The sequence below is a fragment of the Mustela lutreola genome, chromosome 13 (assembly GCF_030435805.1).
Source record: "Mustela lutreola isolate mMusLut2 chromosome 13, mMusLut2.pri, whole genome shotgun sequence".
Taxonomy (NCBI): Eukaryota; Metazoa; Chordata; class Mammalia; order Carnivora; family Mustelidae; genus Mustela; species Mustela lutreola.
In genome coordinates this window covers 28559299-28571531 of record NC_081302.1, presented here as the reverse complement: position 1 = coordinate 28571531, position 12233 = coordinate 28559299, and the positions used below count along the sequence as shown (strand labels likewise).

General features: G+C 37.5%; 1 long non-coding RNA gene across 2 annotated transcripts in view; it reads left to right on the top strand.

The window, feature by feature from the left end:
* The window catches only part of LOC131814131 (uncharacterized), a 28709-nt gene that overhangs the window by 13815 nt on the left and 2661 nt on the right, over positions 1-12233 (top strand). For both annotated transcript variants that reach the window (XR_009347136.1, XR_009347137.1), the window contains exons 2-4: positions 6965-7073; positions 9223-9329; positions 9432-9578. This is a non-coding gene — a long non-coding RNA (uncharacterized LOC131814131). The remainder of the gene's footprint in view (positions 1-6964; positions 7074-9222; positions 9330-9431; positions 9579-12233) is intronic.

Sequence of the window (12233 nt, the reverse complement as noted above, 5' to 3'; positions counted from 1 at the left end):
GCATACATGAATGTAAAGTCTCGTTCTAATCCACCTTTTCCTATGCAATAAGTAGCATATCATATATCCTATTCTGTATTTTAGTTTCATCACTAATATATCTTGGAAATCTTTCCAGTAAGTCTATTATAGAAAACTTACTCATTTTTCTTAAACATCTGTATAGTGGAGGGACGCCTGGGTGGCTCAGTCAGTTAAGCAGCTGCCTTTGGCTCAGGTCATGATCCCTGGGGTCCTGGGATCGAGCTCTGCATCGGGTTCCCTGCTCAGCAGGGAGCCTGCTTCTCCCTCTCACTCTGCCTGCTGCTCTGCCTGCTTGTGCTCTCTCTCCATCTCTCTAATAAATAAATAAAATCTTTTTATAAAAATAAGCATTTGTATAGTGAATAGCAAGTGAATTTTAAGAACATATCATAATTTATTTTCATGTTCCCATTTGTTGAACTTCTGAGTTGTTTCTGATCTTTTTCTCTTGCAAATAATTTTTTAAAGCAGTATTTTTTTTTTAAGATTTATTTATTTGACAGAGATCCCATATAGACAGAGAGGCAGGCAGGGAGAGAGAGGGGGAAGCAGGCTCCCTGCTGAGCAGAGAGCCCGATGTAGAGCTCAATCCCAGGACCCTGGGATCATGACCTGAGCCGAAGGCAGAGGCTTTAACCCACTGAGCCACCCAGGCACCCCGCAAATAATTTTTTAATAATAACCTTATATCATGGACCATGTTGTTTATGTAAAGAGTGTATCTAAAGGATGAAGTCCCCAAAAGTGGGAATGCTAGGTAAAAAGACATATGAATTTATACTATTAATGGATGTTGCCACATTACCATATATGAAGGTTTTACTAATTTACATTCCTTCAGGAACAGTGTAGCTGTTTCTTCACAATATTGTCAACTGAATGTTATCAAACTTATGAATTTTACCAGTCTGGTAGGTGACATGTACATTTCTCTTACTATGAGTGAGTTAATTGAACAGCAGTGACAAAGCCATTTTTATTTCTTTTTCAGGAACTTACTGTTCATAATCATTTGCTCATTTTTCTGTTGGGTTGTTGGTCCTTATTAAATTGCTGTCTCTCCTTATTAGGGTGACTAGCCCTTTATGCTATGTGTTGCCACTTTGTTGTCTTTTGATTTATGGTATATATTTAGCATGCAGAAATTTTCATATCTACATAATCAAATTTATCAATCTTGTTTACAACATTTTAGATTTTGATTTATAGAAAATCTTTCCCCACTCGCAGGTTATAAAGAATTCTCCCATGGTTTTTGTTGGGTTGGTTTGCTTGTTTGTTTCAATTTTGGAGGCTTTTCTACATAGGTGATCATGTCATCAATGACAAAGACAGTTTTATTTCTTCTTTCCCAATCTTTATAACTTTTATTTCCTTTTCTTGTCTTATTGCATTAGCTGGACTTAACAGCATGATATTAAAAAGCAGTGGTGCAGGAGACATCCTTGCCCAGTACCTAATCTTATCTGAAAAACCTCAACTTTCTCAGTATTAAGTATGACATTAGTTGCAGGGCTTTTGTAGATGTTCTTTAACAAATTGAAGAAGTTCTCTTTCTATTCCTACTTGTCTAAGAGTGGTATTTTGTTTTGTTCTTGTTGTTTAAAGGTGATTAACATCACTGGATTCACACTGTCTTACCTATGGAAGGCAGCAGCCGAAATCTCTGTTCAGATCTTTTGACTTCTCTGGGTTGCTTTAAATTTGCCCTGAGCAAGTTAGAGTTCAGTCTTTAACTAAAATTTGAGCAGAGTATTTGGAACTCTCCTCTCTGAACCTCTCTTGTATATTTCCCCTTTTTATTTCTGACTATAGTGGTTACCCCAAACTCTATGCTTTCTTATTTCTTGAAACCAGAATGGCCATGGGTTTCTCTTCAAATTTTAGCTCCTTCACTGGAGCCTGCCCTCAGGATAGAAATCACATATAATATTTTCACCTGTTGCCTTTTACTTCAAGTATTGACCTCCCTCCAGCTTCTGCCTAATTTTGCTTACTCTCCAGTTCATTTAGTTGTTCTGTGAGGAATTTTTTTAAGATCATGATATATATTTGAATGATTACTGTAATGCCAGTACAGAGAATTGGGCTTAGTAACAAAGGTTGGATGTAAGAAATCCAAGTAACAAGCTGACAATGACTTAAAATGGAATAACGAACCCAAGAATAGAGAAGGCAAACAATTAGGAACATCTGCAAGCTCGTGTGACTCTGAACTGCCACATTTGACCCATCTAGAATTTTCTTTAGTGTGTAGAGATGATCAGAAAAAGGATTGAGGTAGTAGCAACCAGAATTATTGCTTGTCACCTGAAGTTCATAAATGAGGTAAATTAATGATAGCTTGAAGCAAAAATGTTGTTTCTCTTCAGTTTCCATTCACAAAAAATAAATTTAAGCATTTCATGAAGTACCACTAGTATTTGACTGCAGATGTATCATATTACATAGGGATTTTATCAGCTGCTAGTAATAGAAACCTGACTTCTATGGCTTAAACACCCAAGAGTTTATTGTTTTACATAAAGAAGTTTGAGTGTTGACTCTCCGCAGTGGCATGGAGTTTCACAAAGACAATAGGAATCCAGGCCTTCCTATAGTTCAACAGTGCTTTTCTTGACACATAGCTTCCATCCTCAAGGTCACAAGATGGCAATAGGAATTGAAACCATGATATGTCCATTTTAGGCAGGAATAAATAGAAGGGTAAGGAATGAAAGGACTCATCCAAGCCTTCTGTTAATAAGAGCCTTCTAATAAATACTAACCTATTACTTTCACCTATATATCTTGAGTAGTACTTAGTTACATAGTCATATCTGTCTACAAAGGAGGTTGGAAAGTACTTTTTGTTTTTTTAAAGCTGGGGCATTTGGAACCTTAAATAAAATTGAGATTATGTTGCTAAGGATAAAGGAGAAAATGGATGTTGAATAAGCAACCAGCTGTCTCCGCCACAGGTACCAACAACTTAAGCCAAACAACAGCAACAACAAAAACCAGGGAATATATTGACCCCCATAGCGAACTTTAGGTTAACTCTACGCAGGCATACCCATCTAGGCACTCAAATAAGCATTAGGAAATTATTTCCTTTATCTCTCACCTGTGCTTTTACCTGTATTGGAAACAGGCTTAGACCTATTTTCCCCTCCTGGAGGCAAGAGAGCTACTAGAAATAATGGACTTACAATCTCCCAGTTTAGCAATCTCAGTGGAAAAAGATCACCTATTTCTTCATTTTAGAAAGAGTCATTAAGAGAACTCATGGTTCTTGGTATCATGTGCCTATTCCTACAGTTGTTGTAGACAGGGTATGTGCTGCTCTGATTTGTCCCATCTGTGCCATGGACTTTATCCTCCTGGGTCAGTACCAGCTAAACCATATGAACTGAGTTGGTGCAGGATGGTCTCCAAATCATTTTATTGAAGATTTTGTTTCTGTTTTTGTTTTTAATTTGACAGAGAGAGAGAGATCACAAGTAGAGAGGCAGGCAGAGAGAGAGGGGGAAGCAGGCTCTCTGCTGAGCAAAGATTCTCGATGCGGGGCTCAATCCCAGGACCGTGAGATCATGACCTGTTCGAAGGCAGAGGCTTTACCCACCGAGCCACCCAGGCTCCCCTTGTCTCCAAATTAAACTTGATCTAGAAGAAGGGTGGATGGACACCAGGCAGGCAAAATAACAGGCCTGGTAGAGAGGATAAAAACTTGGAAGAAAAAATAATTAGATACTTTCAGTCTAGAAATGAAAAGACAAAAATGGCAAAATACTCGTGATCTATGAATCCCTGGCATGATTCCTATTCGCATCAATATTATTCAATAATACAATGTCCACAGGGAGAAAATCAACTTCCAGCCAGTGCTGATAATACTTTGAACATTATGAAAAGCTTTTAGAGTTCTAAAACAACTACCAAAATACCAAGAAAAAGATTTTCATAAGTTTGCTATTTATAGTGGTATTTATTTGTGGTAACTCTTTTAAGAGCTAAACCAAGAAGAGTCAACGTGATGCACAATCATAAGTTAATCCTTTCAGTGCTGTTTTGAAAAAGATTATGGGGAGAATAGGGTTCAAAGCAGTGATGTGCTTTTTTCCAAGGTCATAAATTGAGTTAGTAGCTGACCAAAGTTGCAGATTCCCAAAATATATGACTCATTCTGCTCCACATTTCTATAGTTTATTTTAGTTTATCACAATGGTTGGTCCTTTTACGCTTTTTTTTTTTTTTTTTTTGGAGGTGAATGGCAGAAAATGAAAATGGCCATATGTTTGAAACTCAGCAACATATGCCCTAAGGAAATAATAAACAAAAGAAGAGAGCACAAATACTCAAATGAAAGAAGCAAATGGGACACAGCCAAAAAAATCTATGGAGAAAATTAGCCAGCAGCTAAATACAACCAATAGTTATGTAAATTGAGGTGTCAGAACTTTCAGCATTTGGTAGGACAGTGAGTACACTTAGGGCTGTCTTTTATTTTGTTTTTCTTTAACATAGTGTCATCCTTACAGAGAAGTTTCAAAAATAGTACAAGGAATTCTAGAATAACCTCTACCCAGATTCCACAAATGTTAACTTTTATTGTCTCATAATCTTCTTCATTTTTTCCCTCTCTACACGTGAGTGCGCACACACACACACACACACACACACCTCTGAATCATTTAAGTATAAGTTCTTTCCTGCTATACATTTCAGTGTGCATTTTCTAAAATCAGGAACATTTTCGTATGTAACAAGAGCACAATTTTCAAAATGGGGAAATTACCGCTGATACAACGCTATTATATATTACACAGCCTTTACTCAGATTTTACTAATAGACCAGTAAAGGCAATTACAGAAAAAGAAATTTGGGATCATGCATAACATTCAGTTGTCATAACTCTTTACTTTCCTTCAATATGGAAGCCCCAAGACTTACTTTGTATTTCATGAAGGTGGCCTCTTTGAAGAGTGCAGGACAATTATTTTGTAGATGATCCTCAAATTGGGTTTTGTCTGATATTGTCCCTTTGTTAGATTCAAGTTATACAGGAATATCACAGAAAGGATCCTGGGTTCTCATTGTACCACCTTAGGAGGCATATGCTGCTGACTTGTCTCACTATTTGTGCTTAACCTTGATCATTTGGCGAAGGTGGCATCTGTCACGGTTCTCCACTGTAACATTGTTATGTTACCTCTTAGAATTAGTAGAAGACTTTGGGAAAGATACTTTGAGATTGTGTAACCATCCTGTTACTTCTCAAACATATACACATTAGTTTAAGCATCCATTGATGACTACTACCCGAATCAATTAGAATGAGTATTTTTAAATTAAACTTGTTTCTAAAATGCACACCACTCATGCTGTGCTAAGTGTGAGCATAATCATAGGACTTTTATTATAGATGAATTCCTAAAATCTAAAAAAACATAATCAATGATGAGGGTAGGATACAATTTTAATATGCCCAATAATGGATTAAAGACTGATTTTATTGGGGGTTGCAAGTGTTCTAAAACGGACTCATGGTGGTGATTGCAGCACTCAGTAATGTTACTAATTGAGGAGTGCTTTGGTGGTGCAATTAGTTAAGTGTCCAACTTTTGGTTTTGGCTCAGGTCACGATCTCAGGGTCATAAGATGAAGCCCCATGTGGGGCTCCAACCTCAGCATGGAGTCTGCTTGAGATTCTCACTCCTCCCTCTGCCCCTCCTGCTTGTGGGCGCGCACTCTCTTGCTCTCTCCCTCAAATAAGTAAACACATCTTTAAAAAAATAAGTTTACTAATTGAATCACTGAATTGTATACCTGAAGTGGGTGCATTTTATAATATGTAAAATACATCTTACTAAAGGTAGAAAAATAGGAGATAATATGAGTTAAGGAAATAATTAACTAATTTGAGTCAGAATACAGAAACAAAGGGCAGTGAAAGTGACTATTTAGTGTCATAATTGACATAAGTAATAAATACCTCCTAATTCCAGGGCTCTTAACTTTTTTTTATATCATGGGCCCTTTTGGCAGTGTGGTCAAGCCTATGGATTCCTACCAAGAATAAGGTTTTTAATACATAAAATATATAGGATTACCAAAAATAAGTAATTCAACTGAAAACATTATAAAATATTATTTTTGTAATGTAACAACATATGAGCTTTTAAAATACACTAAATTACAATAGATTTCAAATCTGTTAATTTCAAGTCAAAGTTAAGTTTTATTTTTAGAACACTTATCTGTGTGAAGGTCATTGTTACTGAATAGGAATAAGAATGATCACCTTTGACAAGGGAATGTGTCTGTCATGTAAGGTATCCTGTTGATGTCCAGTTTGGGGGTTTGTTGGTTACAAGTGTTGACAATTTGGATCGCCAAAAAATATATTATCATAAATTTAATTAAAGTTTCCTTGCCTTGCTTCACAAGAAATGGATAGGTTCCCTCAAAGAATGCCAAAATTCTTGGAAGCTGTGGTAGTTAAATTTCTATTATGAGGTTATATGTCTTCACCAGTCGGAGGACTGGACTTGGCCAGTTCCAAACTGGGAGGCTGAGAGCCCGTACGCAGCACTTTTTGAGAAATGATTAGCACAAATGTTAGTTTAAGATATCTATAACTTCACTGTGGTCTAAAAATATCTATGAATTCTAGCGGTGACCAAGTCACAGAGACCAAGGTTTTGCCAACATTCATACTTAAAGGACTTTCTAAACTTCAGTTAAACCTTACTGAAAATAAAGATGTAAATTTTTTACCCCTCAAGTTCAAACACCCGCTGAATTCTATCTATGGACCTTTCGGGCACACCAGGACTTCCGGTTAAGAACTCCTGATATAAACAGATAAACAGAATTCATAACCCTCACATTTTGGTTATTCGTCCTAAAGACAATGTAAATACATCTTGAAGCAAAATTTTTTTTTTTTTTTGACAGAGATCACAAGTAGGCAGAGAAGCAGGCAGAGAGAGAGAGGAAGAAGCAAGCTCCCTGCTGAGCTGAGATTCCCAATGCGGGCTCCATCATAGGACCCTGGGATTGTGAGGTGAGCCGAAGGCAGAGGGTTTAACCCACTGAGCCACCCAGGCGCCCCGGAGCAAGAATGTTTTAAGAGAAAAGTCACATTCCTGGGTTTTGTCTATGTCAAGTCTAAAGACTTGAAAACAGAGTCCTAACTCGGTTTCTCTCAGGTTCTTTCTCATAAAATGTGGTCAAAATACTTAGTGCTTTTAATAAAAAAATCCAATGACAAGACACCTCTTCTCTCTCATTACTAGGTATTATTGCTGCTTGGGATTTTTCTGCCTCATCGCTTGTGATAGAAAAAAATTGATCTCTTATTTCTTATTCTTATCTCCAGTTTGGGGCTGCCTTTTTTTATTTTTCATTATCATCTAAATTTAGATATTGAATTCTTCTTAAATTCATTGTAGGCAGGAGCAGTCCATTTACTTGTTTCTGGGCTATTAATTCTTTCCTCTCACAAAACTCATTTAGTCTCAAAATATGTTATCAGGTCCTTTAGTTCTCTGAAAGAAAACTACTGGAGATAAGATTTCTGCAACATATATACTAATCAAAAGAAAAATTTCTGGAATTAGGAATTAGGATATAATAAAATTATCCTGGTGGAAGCTATATATGTGCTGTAATCCACATTGTGCCAAATTAGGTACTCTTAAGACTATGTCTCTGAGCCTCAGTGTTGCTTATGTAGAAAATGATTGTTGTTTTTTGGGTTTGGTTTGGTTTTTTTGAGAAAGCAGTAGGGAGGGGCAGAGGGAGAGGGGAGAGACAGAACCTTAAACAGGTTCCATGCCCATCGCAGAGCCCAAGGCAGGCTTGATCTCACAACCCTGAGATCACGACCTGAGCTAAAATCAAAAGTTGGAAGTCTAACTGACTGAGTCACCAGGTACCCCTCTATCTAATCTCTAAAGTACATTCTACCTTTAAAAATGTAAGTTCTAACAGTCATCTCCTAGACTGTGTGGGTGGCCACCTTCCCTTTATCTGGCTGGTTTGTTTATCCCCAGTCCCCTAGTTGTTATGAGTTCCTGTTGTTAGCCATTCACAGCTGTCCCCACCTCAGGAGAATGGCTCTCTTCCTTTCAGCAGAACAAGAGACTGGAACAGCCACACCCTGAGAGCTATAGCTGCCATGTGATAACCGACCAACAAGAGCACAAAATTTGGCCCCATTCACTCAAGATGGGATGAGAATTTCCTCGGGAACTAGACGGAAGCTAATGTCTTAAAGAGATTACGTCCTTCCCAACGTTTTCCCCTGTACCGTCTTGCCTCTCTCACCCACCTTCTTTTGAGATCGCTTCCTCAACTAATTATTTTAACAAGAATCCTCATCTCGGGCTCTACTTCTAGGACTTGACATAAGATATAATCAAAGATTCAGCAAATCTTTGTGGACGAAGTAAATGAAGGAATGAATGAATGGAGTTAATTTGTTCAATGTTCATCTTAAAATTTATAGACAAAGCCTAAGAATGTTTCATACAGTTTTCAGCAAGTTCCCGGTGTTGCAAATATTTTCTAGCAAGTACTATGAACTGTACACTTGCTTCTTTCTGTCTTTTCTGATCAAATTAATTAGCTCATTTGCAGAAGGAGCCTCCTGAAGATGCTTATTCAGTGTTCAGAAGAGGATGGGCTAACCTTAACCACTGATCCAAGTGATCCAAGTAATAAACTCAATATTTAGGGAGGAAATGAAAGCTGATAGCTCATATTTCCAGAGTTCAACACCTTTAATTAATTATTTATTTCTAATATAAGGGGGTGCATTATCAACTTATCAACAATACAATATTAAGAATGTATGAGAAGACAATACAGTAAGTGCCTAAATGTGAAACTAACTTTCAATTATTCAGTGATAGAGATGAGTAATGTAGATGAGTAGGTTGGAACAGATTATACAGCTTGTACCCAACCACAGAGAACAGACAAAACTCACTTATCAACACTTCTTTTAACTAATAATCGAGATTTTTTTTAAGTAGAAAAAAGAGTTGTATAAATTTTTTAACTTTTTACTAAAGAGAAATTCTCTGTAATTTCTCCTCAGAACAATCACAAATACAAGAGCTGCTCCTGTTTTATAAGAATAGTAGAGTCCTGGATACCATGATTTGAATTCTAGGTCTTTTGGTGCATGATTGCTTTTCTCTACTCAGCTCTAGGTATCAGTCTCCTGGCCTGAAATTAGGATCTTTCAGTGGGTGTTTAGCCATTAATGAACACCTGTTTGGCAATCTTGAGTATATTCTCCATTAAATGTGGTGTAAGTTTTACCATTTTTCCTTCTTGCAGTAACATGGTTAAGCTGAAAGAAGTGTTTTTCATTAATTTTTTTAAAGATATTATTTATTTGCTTATTTGACAGAGAGACACAGAGAGAGCACAAGCAGGTAGAGGCAGAGGGAGAAGCAGACTCCCTGGTGAGCATGGAGTTCAATGTGGGGCTCAATCCCAGGACCCTGAGACCACGACCTGAGCCGAAGGCAGATGTTTAACCGGCTGAGCCACCCAGGTGCCCCTCATTAATAATTTTTTCATAATTAAACTGTATTTACATATTATTGTGGGGATTTACATATTACAGTCCAAAAAAACACTGTAAGATTTTAGTGATCATGAACAGACCACTCAGTTTTCTCTTCTCTTTATTAAAGAATGTAAAGGGATATATACATATATTATTCTGCCTATTAGAGAATATAGGATCTACCACGGTGGTCTTCAGCCCAGTTAAACGTTTTAAATTTCTTGAGTGAACAACTGTTTCTTAAAATGTTTGTATTCCCCACAGCGCCTAGCACACAGCTCACTCTGAAAAATTTTTTTAAACTCCTTGTGCTTGCTTGTTAGAACTATCATAAGCAAATAATACAAACTGGGTAACCTACACAACAGAAATTTACTTCTCACCTTTCTGACCAAGGTGTCATCAGGTTTGGTTTCTTCTGAGGCCTGTTTGGCTTACAGATGTTCATCTTCTTGCCGTGTCCTCACATGGGTTTTCCCTTGTGCATATCTATGTCCTGGTCTCCTCTTCTCATAAAGGATACCAGTGTTATTCGATTAGAGCCCACCCATACAGTATCTTAATTACCTGTTCAAATGCCCTCTCTTCAAATACAGTCACAATCTAAAGTACTGAAGGTTAATAGAGGGGCCCCTGGATGCCTCAGTTGGGTAAACATCTGACTCTTCATTTTTGTTTGGGCCATGATCTCAGGGTCATGAGGTCGGGCCCCTCATCTGGCTCTGCACTGGGCATGAAGCATGCTTGGGATGCTCTCTCTCCCCTGCCCTCTGCCCCTCCCCACCCTCTCCTTCACTTAAAAAAAAAAAAAAAAGACTTCAACATATGAATTTTGGGGAACACCATTCAGCCCATAACATTCCTTTAAATTGATCTTAAACATGTTAGCTCTTATTAAGTTTGTATACTAAAAGAAAACAAAAATAAGTACTTGAATGATTTTTTTAAAAAAATATTTTATTTATTTATTTGTCAGACAGAGTTCACAAGTAGGCAGAGAGGCAGGTAGAGAGAGGAGGAGGAAGCAGGCTCCCTGCTGAGCAGAGAGCCCAATGTGGGGCTCGATCCCAGGACCCTGAGATTATGACCTGAGCTGAAGGCAGAGGCTTAACCCACTGAGCCACCCAGGTGCCCCTTGAATGATTTTTTAAATAATAGTTATAGATTACAGAATCACCTTTTTATTAGCCATTTGTATGGAAAATTATGTATATGCAATACAGTTTAAGAGTTGTTATAAGCTCTATAAACATTCCACCCATGCAGAAGCAAATATTAATGAGCCTAAGGGAAAAAATTTGAACTTCCATTTCCCAAAATCTCCTTGTACAGAATTCTCTGATTAAGACAAATCTGGGCCTTTTCATTGATACCCCTTTTATAAAGGACATTCTTAACAGTATTAGAAGTAGGAATTTGTTTTTGTTTTTCTTTTGGTTTTTTAAAGATCTTGTTTATTTGAGAGAGAGAGAGAGAGCACAGCAGGGGAGGAGGGGGGAAACAGGCTTCCTGCTGAGCAAGGAGCCTGATGCTCGGCTCAATCCCAGAACCCTGAGATCATGACCTGTGCGGAAGGCAGATGCTCAACTGACTAAGCCACCCAGGTGCCCAGAGCAGGAATTTGTAATTACAGTAAATCATGTGTTGCATTTCATAAACAAGTAATTATATTACGTCTCCAGCATCCAACCTAAATTATAAAATTACTTTAAGCATAACATAAGGAAGGAAAAACCTGGGGATATTCACAACAGAACTACTGTCTTAGTTGTAGTAATTATAATGAAAGGCATTTCATTCATATGAGAAACTTCTGTCTTGAAAAAGGTAAAGAGAGAACAAATTACACTTTGGAATTCTGGCTTTTCTTGTGTAATTAATTAATTTTCTATTTAAGGCCAGTCAAGTGAAGCAGTGGGAGTGGAGAAGGAACAGAGAACTCTGTAACTGGCTGTGATCAATGAATTGTAAACACCACTTCACTTGGACCAGCCTCTGTTGTTGTTCCTGTTGTTTTAAATATTTTATTTATTTACTTGACAGACAGAGATCACAAGTAGACCCGCAGGCAGAGAGAGAGAGGAGGAAGGAAGCTCCCAGTGGAGCAGAGAGCCCAATGCAGGGCTCCATCCCGGGACCTTGGGATCATGACTTGAGCCGAAGGCAGACGCTTTAACCCACTGAGCCACCCAGGCACACCTGTTTTGTTTTGTTTTGTTTTGTTTTAAACCAAACAATATTTGAATCTTCTGAAGATAATGATATAGTATCCCATGAAAATGAAAAGAAGGGAAAGATTGTCTTCTTTATGTGTTATTTATGCAAACAAGTGACCCAAGTCACTCATTACAGAAGGCCTTTATGTCAACTTTATATCTTGCCTATGACAAAACCATATGTGTTTCAAATATATATATTTGATATTGGTTTGAGGCTGTTCACTTAGAGAATATTTCGTAGATGCCACTTACCAGGTTGAGAAGGTTCCTATCTATTCTAGTTTTTTGAGAGTTTTTATCATAAACAGGTATTGAATTTTGTCAAATTTTTTTTGCCTTAATTGGTAGTGATCATGTGGTGTTTTTCTTTAGGCTGTTACTATGGTGAATGATGACGATTGAATTCTCATGGTGAACCAAC